The sequence below is a fragment of the Halyomorpha halys genome, unplaced genomic scaffold (assembly GCF_000696795.3).
Source record: "Halyomorpha halys isolate HHAL.00 unplaced genomic scaffold, Hhal_1.1 Scaffold51.1, whole genome shotgun sequence".
NCBI classification, from domain to species: Eukaryota; Metazoa; Arthropoda; class Insecta; order Hemiptera; family Pentatomidae; genus Halyomorpha; species Halyomorpha halys.
Genome location: NW_027108122.1, coordinates 242,542 through 255,760, shown reverse-complemented (window position 1 = coordinate 255,760; position 13,219 = coordinate 242,542). Strand labels below are relative to the sequence as shown.

Below are 13,219 nucleotides of genomic sequence, written 5' to 3'. Positions count from 1 at the left end.
TCTATAAGGTTAGCTATTCACATCTATACGGTTAGCTAATCAACCAGTTGTTAGCTGGCAGCTCCAACTAAATTTTCTATACTAAATTGTTTGAATGAACCAACTAAATAATTGAATTCAAATGTATAGAAGGCTAAAGTTTTTTGATAAGAAAGTGATAATTTAAAAATTAATGAAATTGTGAACTAGACATAAGCTAAGGCAAGCTTAATAATCTATTAATATGGCTATTAATTTATTGTTTCAGAGGGTAATTAGACTGATATTAATGGCCTGGGCAGAATAGCCTGCAAACCATTTTTAAATATTTGGATGAGATGTGTAAATTTATATTCTAGGTTTATTAAATCATTAATAATAATTTTTTGGTTAAAATTGTTAAAAATTAATGTATAGTAAAAGTTAAAAGTTAATTTTTAGATTGTCCTTGAGGATGGCCGAGTCAACCGAAACGTTGGACTGTTAAATAAATAATAAAGAATGTTGACACTCAGCCTGGATACCAATTAATTAATTTAAGCAACTAAATAATTTCATTGAATAAAATCAAATGTATCCACAACTATAAACTGTCAGTTCCATGTACCACTGACGGTCATGTTGAGAGTGACAGTGAGACGACTTGAATTGTGGAACCATAAACAATTAAATCTTTACCACTACAACCCATGAAGGGCCAGGGATGGATTACTTTGTAAGGAAGTTCTGTTACTAGGGTGTGCAAGGAGGTGATTTGGTCATAATCAGTAAATAAATCATCCGAAAAGTCTTACTTGTTGGGTATTTTTTTTAAAATAGATAAAAATAGTTCTGGAACAATCCTAGAGTTAGTTGGAGTATACCAATATAGAACGAACTGTAATAGAGAATTGATATTAAGTTGTGATACGTCGCATAAATAAAGTTGTATTATTAAATGATCCTTAAGTCCCACAAAAAAAATATATATATATATATCTCAATTTGATTAATTTTAAAGGAGATTGCCAAGGCTTCGGTCAAGAAGAAAAAAAAATTTAAGTATTAATTCATTTTTGCCGACGTTTCGACCCAGAAAGTACGTACTAATCGAGGCTAAAATGGTTAGCGTTTATAGCAAGCCCAACAAACATTTTAATTCATGGTTATATGGTTATAGTTAATGATATATTTATGCTTAAACTATTTTTATTTGTTTCGTATAAATATAAATTTTCAGTTACATCAAAATATTATTATTAGCGGTCTTAATGAACACTCCCTCCACTCTTCCAATATGCCATGGAATAAAACTCAAATATAATGCTAATAGATAGCTTTTTCAATCATTATTGGCTAACAATTATTCCTCTTTACAAAATAGTATGAGATTTGTTTCCATGAATATATCAGTAGTATTGTATAATATTTGAAATTTATAAATTCCAAATAATAATAAAAATTTCCGATTCTTGTCTCAATCTTGAAATTATATTCAACAATGGTAACTCTTGGTAAGTGGACTGTATCGAGTTAGCCATAGTGTAAAATTAATAGAAAAAAAAAAAATCAAAGTACTACTGTACTGATACTCTGTAATAGTAGAGAGGAGCATGAGGCACCCCAGCCCAATTGGGCAAAAACGTAATGAGGAAAATGGGTGAGCTGATAATCTTTTACCATAACAGCATCCAGAAGGTTCTACGTTTATTAAATTAATTACTGAATCAATACTCCATAAAACATAGTAAATTAGCTAGAAGAAAGTTTATATCTTGTTAAAGTGGCCACTCATGGCGGAAAAAATAAACTAAGATCTCAGAATCTAGAAGGGCAATCGAGAAGCACACGACCTGGTTTAAACCAATTAAACGCTTATATACTTTATTATAATGAAAACAGGATTTTTACGGTTCGAATTAAATTGGTTGAATTGTAAGTTATGATACCGACTTAATTCAACTTATTTTTCCATTATAATTCTCTAAAGTTCAAATAAAACATACACCACTATAACCCATAATATTGAATAAAAAAATAAATAAATATAAACATAAATAACGAAGAAATGAATGGCATTAAATATCTTTCTAAATTATATTTTATAGAGTGTAAAATGTGTGTTTTTAAAAAATATTATTATGTGCATTCGTAAGTAATATTAAAAAAAATTAAACTATCCCACCTTACTTATGTCAGTTAGTTAATTATATTAATTTTTTCAAAGGATACTGTCCTAAGAACGGAGGTTTCTCAGGTTCTTCCCATATTTTGTGAAGGATTTTCGTAATTTCGTATTTAATGCCACTCTCTTCCAAAAAGCGCCGGAACACCTCCCAGGTTATGCTCATGTCCTGCGGAATGCAGAGATTAATATCTATTCACAATCCGATAAAAGAAGATAATTATAACAATGAGTTAATTGTTGACCATGTATGAGGAGATTATGGACTGCACCCCGTGATGGTTTGTGTTCGTGATGAACACAAATTAGTAAAAGCTTATCATTTATTGAGGCTTTAGTGCACTTGCTCAGCCTCCACTGGCTCATTACCATTGACCCAGTGAGAGAAACTGGATCTCAAAGAGCTTTGCTGTACCCCTTACACTGGGGGAAAGAGAGGGTTCGAGGATCCTCAGGTCAATAGTGTAAATATTGTACATAAGAGTGTAAATGTGACTAGAGATTATTTTTTTTTTTTATTATTATTTTATTTATCAACTTTTTCATGTACATAGTTTGATTATGTTCACTTTATTAATCCTTCTGTATATAAATATTTAGAGAGAGATTTTATTTATTTTTATGTACTTGTTTAAATTTATTTATTTTTATTCTTATGTTATTTTATTATGAGTGAAATCAGTCATTACTATCACCTAATGCCTAACAACTTTGTGGCAGATTGTAATATGTATCAATAAATAAAGTTTTGAATTAAAAAATAAATAAATAAAACTTATTTATTAGTGTCAACATTTTGGCAAGAATTTCAATCCTTCATCAAGCTAAAACCAAACGAGATAACAACCTTAATGATTAAATAGAAATAAAAAGTAACAATAAACATAAGAAAATAATAGATAATAAGGAGAAGAATATTTAAACTGTATATAATAATATACAGCAAATATAATAATATTAAAATTAAGAATAGGAGATGAAAGAAATATAGAAATAAAAATCAAATAAATAAATACATGTACAAATTGGAAATTATTTAAAAGTAATAAAAAAAAAATATGAATAATAACGTTTATGAGTATAATTGAATATATAAGTAGCATAATAAAAAAAGAAGTAAACATAAAGTTATTTTACTCATTTCCTATAATTTTACTTCTCCCCATTTTTATAGACTTTAAAATTCACAAACCTAATACTAACCCACCCCCCTTACTATCACTTCCAATATCAATTTTTCCTCAGTTAAACTCGGTAAATAATTGCTTTCCTCTTTGCAAGTCCTCAATCATAATAATCCATATGATGGTCAAAATTCCTTTCACCTCCGCGATCTATTATTACCTTTCATTATCTAGGACCGTTTCATCCTTGTTTCTTTTGAAGTAGAAAGCTTGTTCACTAATATCCCCATTGACAAAGCCCTCTTTATAGTTGAAACTTTTTTGAACGTTTCTCTAACCTTGAATCCTTTCAAATCTGTTGTAAATCCGGGTACCTTACCTTCCAGGATCAGTTTTTTGGCAAAATTTTAACACTGGCCATGGGAATTCCTCTGGAAACCTATCTTTCTATTATTGTCCTTAATACTTTGCTTGATTCCATTATCCCACTCTTTTCTGTCGACATCATCCTTATTAAAAAAAATATGTAGATGACCTTCTTCTCTTCCTTAATCCCGATATTTATCTGCCTTTAATTCTTACCACTCTCGCCTTTAAATTTCATAATTTTCATTCATTAACTTTTTAGCACTACACTTGTACTGCAGCCCTACTGGATAGAACTATCACTCGTGACACCTCAAATATTACTCACTACAACCACAGAAACCACAATGCAACTTATTAGCTGTGTAAAATACAGTAACAAAAAAAAAAAAGCGATCTGGAACGAAATAAAATCACCAAATACCTGGACGTACCCGAATAGCGAACAACCTGACAATAAAAAATATTCTGTACTGAAAAGTACAAAGGATTTAAGTCTATTTTCTATTTAAATTTTTCTATCGACTGGTGTAATGAATTTAAGTTGTATATTATGATAATATTCTAGTTAACATTGCATTGAACAGGTAAGTTTTTATAAAGAATTTTTTGAACTTTATTTTTCGTCTGAAATAATCAAGAAAATGGAATCGAATCCTTTTTACTTATCAGTGCAGAATGAAAAGAATGGTTTTTACAAATAAAATAAAAAGTTTAGAGAGCGTTGTACTACCTGATAAGACATTCTGAATCTTCAGGTCAGACGGCGTATAGAATTATCGGTTATTACATATGACAATGTGAAACACATGATTTTTGAAGCTATTAATTAAAAAAAAATGAATATTAAGAATTTTGATTAGATATTATTTAGTAGTATTAATAAAGTTGAGACAAGTTTAGATTTCTCAGTAATTATAGACATGGATTAAACTGAAGTAGTTTTCTGTGATTTTTTAACTAAATTCTTCAAATAATATGTGTGCTAATAATATTTATTGTCTTAACAGGGTTTTACTAAATAGAACAATAAAAATAAAAGCTTCATTTATTAACGCATTTTTATTTATTTTTTTAAAAATAAAAACAATTTAATTTAATCCTTTTTTCCAAATCATTGGTTTTTGAGAGCTCGTTTATCTTTTTCGATGAAAAGTTCACTAGTTTTAACCAATATATACCTATAGGTTGAACATCAATTGACACCTCTGTTTTTATTTTAACATGTATAAGAATTTTAAAATGAAATTCTCATATTAAAAAAATTTCTTTTGTTAGTGAAGTCGATATTGTACTACCCTTTGGTTCTTGGTTGTCTGGCGCACTCAGCTCAGGAATTTTTATTAGTTTTCCACTAACGCACTGTTGCTTGTATTACCGGATGGCAACAAGACTGGCAATTCGTCCAATTGATTTATTTATTTTTTTTGGACAATCCCAAGAGAAACTAATGAATTTTAAGTTTTCCTAATGGAATTAAACAATTAAGACTAGTGTAGGTATGCTGGGGGTAGTCTTATGTTCTAGCACTCTACCAGAGGCCGGACCGGTAACAATCTGCTATGTAATCATGAGGGATAGTTGACCGTGGATGACTTATACGAGAAGATGGTTGGTGAGTGCGGTCAAAATAAAACAGGTTCGTTTTATTCTCTTTTTTCCCTTATCTTTATTTTAACCCCCTCCCCTTCTTTTCTATTTTTTTTCTCAATTTTCCTTATTAATTCAATCAAAAGAAACTCTATTTACCCGAACTGAGACCTACGAATTTTATTTTACTCACAACACTAAAAAAAAAAGGAATGAAAATCGAGTCTTGAACACTATTTACATTACAACTTTATATTCCAAGGATACAAAAAAAGGTGTATCAAAGAAGAAAAAAGTAGCATATATATTTGAGCAGTATAATTTATAGATGTATAATTTGAAATATTGCATAGCCTGGAAGATGAAGCGAGCCCCTAAGAACTGACGGCAATCGAGCTAAAAGCCGACGTCATCTGGACAATAGGAGGCCACAATTCGAGCATCCATTTCCCTAGCAGGTCCTCAGCGCCCAAAGAATGGTAAACAATGGCCGACATCAAAAGAACACTTGAAGGAGTCAAGGTTCCTTATCATTCTGTTGCAGCGCCTTTGTAAAATGATTGTGCACTCTCCTGATTGGTGAGGTTATGATGGGCGCTGATGAAATATTACCGGGGTCCTATACACTTTACTGCTTCCTCGGTTTTTACTATGTCTGACTAGAAATACTGGCAATAGTATGAAATATTTACTGAATATATTAAAAGATTCCTTTAGTGCGTGAATGAATAATTTATGAAAGAACATAAGAAGTATAAACTTTGTATTGTGCTTGTACCGATAAAGCCTTTCGTTTATTGTTTATTCTTTATAGCTGATTCTTCTATTCTAGTAAGGTACGTTGAAAAGTTAATGAACAAGTTCATTTTAAAAGAGTTTTAAATTAAGAATATAAATATTTAACATTATAATTATGATATAATTAATAAATCATTAACATAACAAGAACAAGTGGGGTCTAAACTAAATTGATTTTTCAAGGCCTAAAAAAATTTAAAAACATGAAAAAATTAAATTTTGTTTATTTATAGTTTTACCTTCCCTCCTCCTGTAACCCTATGAAAGAGTTAAAAGATTTTATACATACACATAATGGTCATTGAGAACTTTTCACTGCTTTTTTTGAATTGTGGTACATCTGACAAAAAAAATAATGAACGTATTCCAAAGATAGTACCGTAAACTGGAGTTGTATTCTTTGTTAAGTTGCCCTACATACTTTTCTAAAGCTGTTAGAGATGTTACAAATTAAATTCAATCCATGGAACAATCTATAGAATGCCTCAAACACAAAATAAATAAAAACTTTTTTGCCAGATGTGCCACTATAAAAAAAAGCAGCAAAATGGCCCTGTAAAAAATAATTGGGTTTCTAATTAAATATGAATTAAATATATGAAGGATCTTCTGTAGCTGAGAGAGACGTAGGTCTTTGCAACCTCGAAACTGCAGCAGTGCCGGTTCGAATCCGGCCTGAAGGTCGACTTTTATTTCTTTGGCGGTCCCATGAAATGAAAACTTGATCCCTTCCCCCATGGTTAGAATAGGGTGGTAACCTGTGGGTAACTCCCTCCCCCGTTTGTCAGAAATAACCGGAAAGGGGGGGGGGGAAGATAAATATGGGTACAAAACTTTAGAAACGATATAGTTTTATACCTAAATATACTGAAGCATAGGATGTGGACATAAAGGAATTTGCCACTTGGAGCGTACTCGGCAATATAAAAAAAAAATACAATAAGCCGAAGAAAATTTATTTCCTTTTACAAGAAAGGAAAAAAAAAAAATCGCTTTGCTACTTTATCAAAGAACTGCTTTCTTTGATATATTGTGATAGATGGGATGGAAAGGCGAACGAATTACTTTGGAGAAACAAACTTGGTAAATATATGACTTTTTGTTAAAATTATTAAGATTAAATTTATTTGACACATTGGACCAAGGATTTTTTCCTACCAACATAATTTATTATTTGGGAGTGTTTCGAATTCGGTATACACACCTGCAAAAAGTCAAATAATTCTTTTATATATTTATATAAATATATATTATATCTATATTTGTTATAAATTTAAAATCTGCAATTAGAGATGCAATCTCTAATTGGATGTGGTATACAGATTATTAATATACAAGTTTTTATTTTAAACGTACACGTTTTAATTCATCCTAACTTTTATTTACAAGGTCTTATTGGTCATAGACACGCAGGGATGATATACACACGGAAAGTAAATACAGTAAAACAATTATTTAAAAAAAAGTAAATAAAATAAACTAAAACATAAATGTACCATGTACTAAAAGAAAATGGATACCCTAACATACTTATTAAGAAATTATGATACAGCAATAAGAGTGATAATGATAAAGGAACAAATTATAAAAAGAAAAAAAAAATATGAAACCACAATCACTTATTATTAAGATACACAAAGCAATACGCATGAATTAATACATAAACATATACATACCGGTAGAACAATGAATGCAATAAAGTTAATAAACAATCAATAAAATTCTGTAAAAAAATTACTTACTGGAATCAACTAAAAAAAAAATAACCGAAACATTCAGTACGTATGATCACTATGATATCAATTTGGGGATGTACAATACTAAAAAATTGAATTCATATACATTGGGGAAACATCTAAAAAACTCAAAATCATATTGTTCAACATGAAAATAACTGCAAAAATACAAACGTAAGAGTGTTGTTATATGTACAAAAAAAAGACAGTTTGTATTTTTAAAATAATAGAATTTTTGAAAAAAATAAAAAACAGATAGAGCGATCTATTTATATAACAAAATACATCAAAAATACTGTTTATTATAAAGCTAGCTCAAGGGTGCTGTACTACTAACTTGTGGACTCAGCTTCAAATTTGGCAGCGGTAGATAATTATTTATCGTTACTGAAGCCATCAGTAATCAAGAGAATCCGTTGGATCGGAGCCCATTATCGTCTAAGTGGGAGCTTTGAATAGAGAAAAACCTGGCGGTTGAGCGTGATCATGAAAAAGTATTAGTACAAGAGCCCAAGAGGAGAAAAAAGGCAGTTATCTCACCCCAATTTTTGATTACTTTAATGAAAACTAGGTATAATTACTAGCCAAAATTGATGAGTCTGCCAAGTATAGGTAGGGGGAATAAAAAATGGGGACTGTTTCAAAGAGATTAAAAAAAAAAAAAATTTCATTCGGAGCTCTATATCTTAAAAAGTAGGAACAGCACAAGAAAACCTAAGAGAACGTCAATTAAAGAAGAGTAAATTTTCTAAAATATGAGACCTAATAGAGTCATTTAAGTTAAATAGTTTTCGAGATATAGCTTTATAAAAAGCAACATTTCAGAAAAATGTTGTACTGGACGTACTGAAAGATAGTAGTTAATGGATTTATTTTGAAAAATTTATATCTCAAAAACCATTTGACATATAGATGTCTATTTCACTCAAATTAAAGCTAGTTTAATGAGCTATAAAGTAGTGTATGATGTATATCTTCGTAGGAGTAGTAGTTTTTATGAAATTTGCTAAAATAAATTGATTTATAGTTGTTCGGACAAATTTTCATTTGCCAAATTTATATTCATATCTGAATATTATACAGACTACTACTCCTACGAAGATAAGTGTTATAAACTGCTTTATAGTAAGCTAAATTTCCTTTATTTTGAGTGTTGGCAGACATATGTGCGTCTTATGGATCTAGAGATATTTCAGTAAATTAACTCTTCTTTAAATAATGTTCTCTTAGGTTTTCTTGTGTTCTTACTTTTTGAGATATAGAGCTCCGAATGAAAAATTAGTTTTGTTTATCGCTTTGAAACAGCCGCCATTTTTTATTCCCCTCCACCTATACTTGGCAGACCCATGAATTTTGACTAGTAATTATACATAGATTTTAGTAAAGTAATCAAAAATTGGGGTGAGATAACTGTCTTTTTTCTCCTCTTGGGCTCTTGTACTGTAAGGTATTGCTATAAATCATTAAGGCGAGTCTGCAAGTAGATTCTCTCTGATAATCTTTTTTGAAAAATTAATTTATAGTTGTTCGGACAATAAGTTTGATTTATGAAAAACTTCATTTCAGAAACCATTGGACATACAGATGTCGGCCAGCGCTCAAATTAAATCTAGTTAAATTTACTACAAAATAGTTAATTATGTTTATCTTTGTAGGAGTAATAGTTTTTATTATATTTGACAAAATAATCTCACAAAATGTTAATTTCTAGTTGTTGGAATAAAATTTAATTTTCTATAAAATAGTTTATAACACTTATCTTCGTAGGGGTAACACTTATTATAATATTATTCGTGTAATAACACTTATTATCGTCTTTATAATATTCACATATGAATATAAATTTGGCAAATGAAAATCTACTGACTGCTAATCTTTCAGTAGATTTTTAAGAAATTTTGCTTTTTAAAAAGCTATAGCTCAAGAACTATTGGACGTAAATAGTTCTTTTAGAGCTAATATTTCAGTAAATTTACTGTTCTTTAAATAATGTTCTCTTAGATTTTCTAGTGTTGTTAGTTTTTAAGATATAGTGCTCCGAATGCAAAATTAATGTTTTTTTAAGGTTTTGAAACAGCCGCCATTTTTTATTCCCGGCTGTTGTACTATATCACCTCAATGTGCAACTGAACCCCAGTGCCTTCATAGGTTGTAGTGATACATGGATTTTTCTTATTTTAATTTTTAACGAGATGCTTCTTCGCTCAGTGTCGAAAGTGACAATTTACTACCTTGATAAATTAACTGGAATCCTGCTTGAAAAGTCAAAATAATTAATGGGAGCCACTGATAATGGTAACAACTGATAATTGGGGAAACAATTCGATAAGAAGATACTTTATACAGGATTTATAAAATAAACTTTTTGTATTTTTATATTGTTGTACCAGAGTCGACAGTGGATTAGAAGCGGGCTGTACCAGCCATCAATCAGAAGAGCTGTTGATGGATGAGTAGCCCTCAACGAATGGCTTCCATTGACTACACTCTTCTATTGGCCAACTCAAACTGCTGGATTGAGTAAACACCTCCATCCCAACTATCACGGAAGTTAACTTTTCTTAAATTATTAGTTTAAGAGGGATGAAATGTAAGGTTTTTTACTTTCACGAGAAATCAAAGTTATATGAGAAATAATCTCGTGTTTGCAAATATTCATTTATTTGTAATAGTTGATAAAAGATGATAGAAGATATTTGAGGTAATTTTGACGCGCCAGTAAGCAAGATTTGCGGAACGTGACTTACCGTTCACCACATTTTAAGTGAATACGGTACATACGACTCCCTCAAATGTTTATATGATTTACCAGCAGACCTCCATTCCAATTGGCAAGATAATAAGCAGACTTCGGATAAACATTTTGAGTTTATCAATTACTCCAAACGTTGCTATAAAAAACAATCAAATTTTACCACAGGTTCCCATGTTGCAATAACACTCAGCTCCCTGAGTGCACAGTCTACGAGTTCAGAATTAGAAGTCTATCCTTTGCGAATTCGAAAATTAAAGCAGTAATGACCTACGAATTGTTGAAGCCTTCAAATAATTAAAAAAAAAAAAAAAAACTGTTTCTAAAACGGAAAGGAGAGGATGACTTGAGTTTTGCCACTATTATTAACACAAGCACATGTGCATTACATTTTTTTAAACATTTTTTTTTTTTACAAAATGTAAATAACAAGTCAATGCAGAATATCTATTGATTCTTCATGATACGAATATAGTACGGAAGACAGTGGCATATCTGGGACTTAAGGGAATCGAAATAATTTAAAAGGATTTCTTTCCAATTCTTCATAACATTATCATCTTTAACACTTCTATCTAAAACAGCACTCAATGTATAAAATATAGTATCGTTCAATTAGGAGCCAATCGTTGAAAATGGGCACTGGCCCAAAAAAAGTTGGCAATCGTTAGGGCTCTACAGAAAAATCAATTGCATTTTTTTTTTTATTTCTTATCCTTTGCTACTTAAATATTTGATTTTACTCAAATTATTATCATTACTGAATTTTTTACTACTGAATGTGGTAAATAAAATATCTAATTGTCACTTCTAACTTTAGAATATGCTTTTTGGATATACATTTTTATCAGTATTTACTGAAAATTAAAATAAAGAAGTATAGAAAAGAAGACATATTGCTTTAAACAAACTAATGACTATCAATTAAGTTATTATTTGATAACAATTACAATTCAAAAACCCGGTTGTTCACAAACTGCATCATGAAGTTCAATTTATTTATTACGGAAGCTTCAAGCTTCAAAGACATTGCACATTCGGATTTTTAACTGGAAACATTTCACTTCAAAGTGTTGGACGCAAGGCTGTGTCTAATTTGACTTTAAACGAACATACTTAATACGAGACTATGATGAAAATATTCTGACCTATTCATCAGACCTCTAAACTGAACTGGGCTGGAGAGAACAAATAAAGCAATGGGATTACGTGGCGGTTTCAGTGGGGCAAATTGTGTGTATAACTCAGTTAGTCCAAAACAGCTCCCGGTTAAATGCCTTTTTGGATTTCACTAAGGGCATTTTAATTTCCCTTCCATGTTCTACACGAGCCTTTTTTTCAAAGGGTCCTTTTTTAAGTCGGGCCACTGTCGGAGGCTGAATTTTTTATCAAGGATTTAGCGGTAATCGCCCAACACCTCCCTCCATTAAGGCATGGAAATCCCTCCTTCTATTAACTAAGCGTTTTTCCACTGGATAGCGCCTTAGTAAACCTTCGTTAAATATTCAACCCTGTTGAAAAGAAGGAAACTATTTTGATTGGATTCCATATTCCAAATAAAACAAATCATGAATGACTATTTAAAAAAAAAACAGTCAGTTATATTTCAAGATATATTATACACTTATGTACAATGAGAAAAATAGAGATAGAATATATATATATAATAGAGTCAGAAAGTATATTTATTTCACCATATTACTACTCGTATGTGTGGTAAGAGCTTCCTGTAAGAATAAGGCTTATATAAAAAAAATATCATATTACCAATAAAGTTAAGAAATAGTCAAGAAAACGGGACTACAGATCTCGTATGAAAAGATGGATAACAGCAAGAAGATGTTTAACACAGATTATGGGCAGGTGAAAGTATCAAACAAATTTAAATACTCGGAGAGATAATCTGTAGCAACGGTTCAGATAGGGCATCCATAGAAGAAAGAATAGCCAAACTGGAAAGACTGAACTGAGCCACCATAAACGTCTACAAAAAGAAGAATTTGTCCTCCAATTCATAAATAAGACACTACAGTACAGTAGTAAGGCCAGTGATACTGCATGGGATGGAAACAGTCAGCCATCCGAGTCTAGAGAGGGTCCTGAAGATTGAGAGGAAAATTCTGAGGAAGATTCACGGATCAAAAATAACACAACAGGGGTGCAGGAGAAAATTCAGTGAGGAAATATATAGGAATTTGGAAGACCTGGAAACAGTCATGAGGATCAGGAGACTGAGATTTTACGGGAACATGGTCAGAATGAAAAATTAGAGGCTAAATAAGAAAATTTACAACAAAATCTGGAGCTATAAAAGTATTGGGGGATATGTAAAACAAATGAAACAGGAACTGCGTAGAATAACAATAGTGATTAAAGACTGCTTGGATAGAGAGCATTTTGGGAATAAACTAAAAGAGCTTGATGTTCTTGTTGGGAAGAAGGAGAGACGAGAGAGAAAATGGACTGAGGAAGGGCGGGAGGACAGTCCAGGAGGATGAAGGGGTAGAAGGAAGATAAAAGATGTGAGGATAAATCAAAAACGATATTCGCGTGGTTCTTGCTGGTCGGCTTGTGATGAAAAAAAAAGTGAAGAAAATAATTTAAATAAAAAGACGTCAAAGAAACAAAAAATCATCTAAAACTAATTTTTAAAATCTCCTATTTTTTTTTTAAATCTCATGAGCTTACAGTAAAATAATTAAATATTAAT

General features: G+C 30.8%; 1 protein-coding gene and 1 non-coding gene across 4 annotated transcripts in view; one reads left to right on the top strand and one right to left on the bottom strand.

The window, feature by feature from the left end:
• The window catches only part of LOC106691093 (uncharacterized), an 8,406-nt gene extending 3,972 nt beyond the window's left edge, over window positions 1–4,434 (bottom strand). The window contains exons 1-2 of the transcript XR_010843195.1: window positions 4,367–4,434; window positions 2,191–2,312 (exon numbers count right to left, since the gene is read on the bottom strand). This is a non-coding gene — a transcript (uncharacterized protein). The remainder of the gene's footprint in view (window positions 1–2,190; window positions 2,313–4,366) is intronic.
• LOC106691081 (uncharacterized) overlaps window positions 1–13,219 on the top strand; it is a 597,463-nt gene that overhangs the window by 484,764 nt on the left and 99,480 nt on the right. The gene's annotated exons all lie outside the window — the stretch shown is intronic.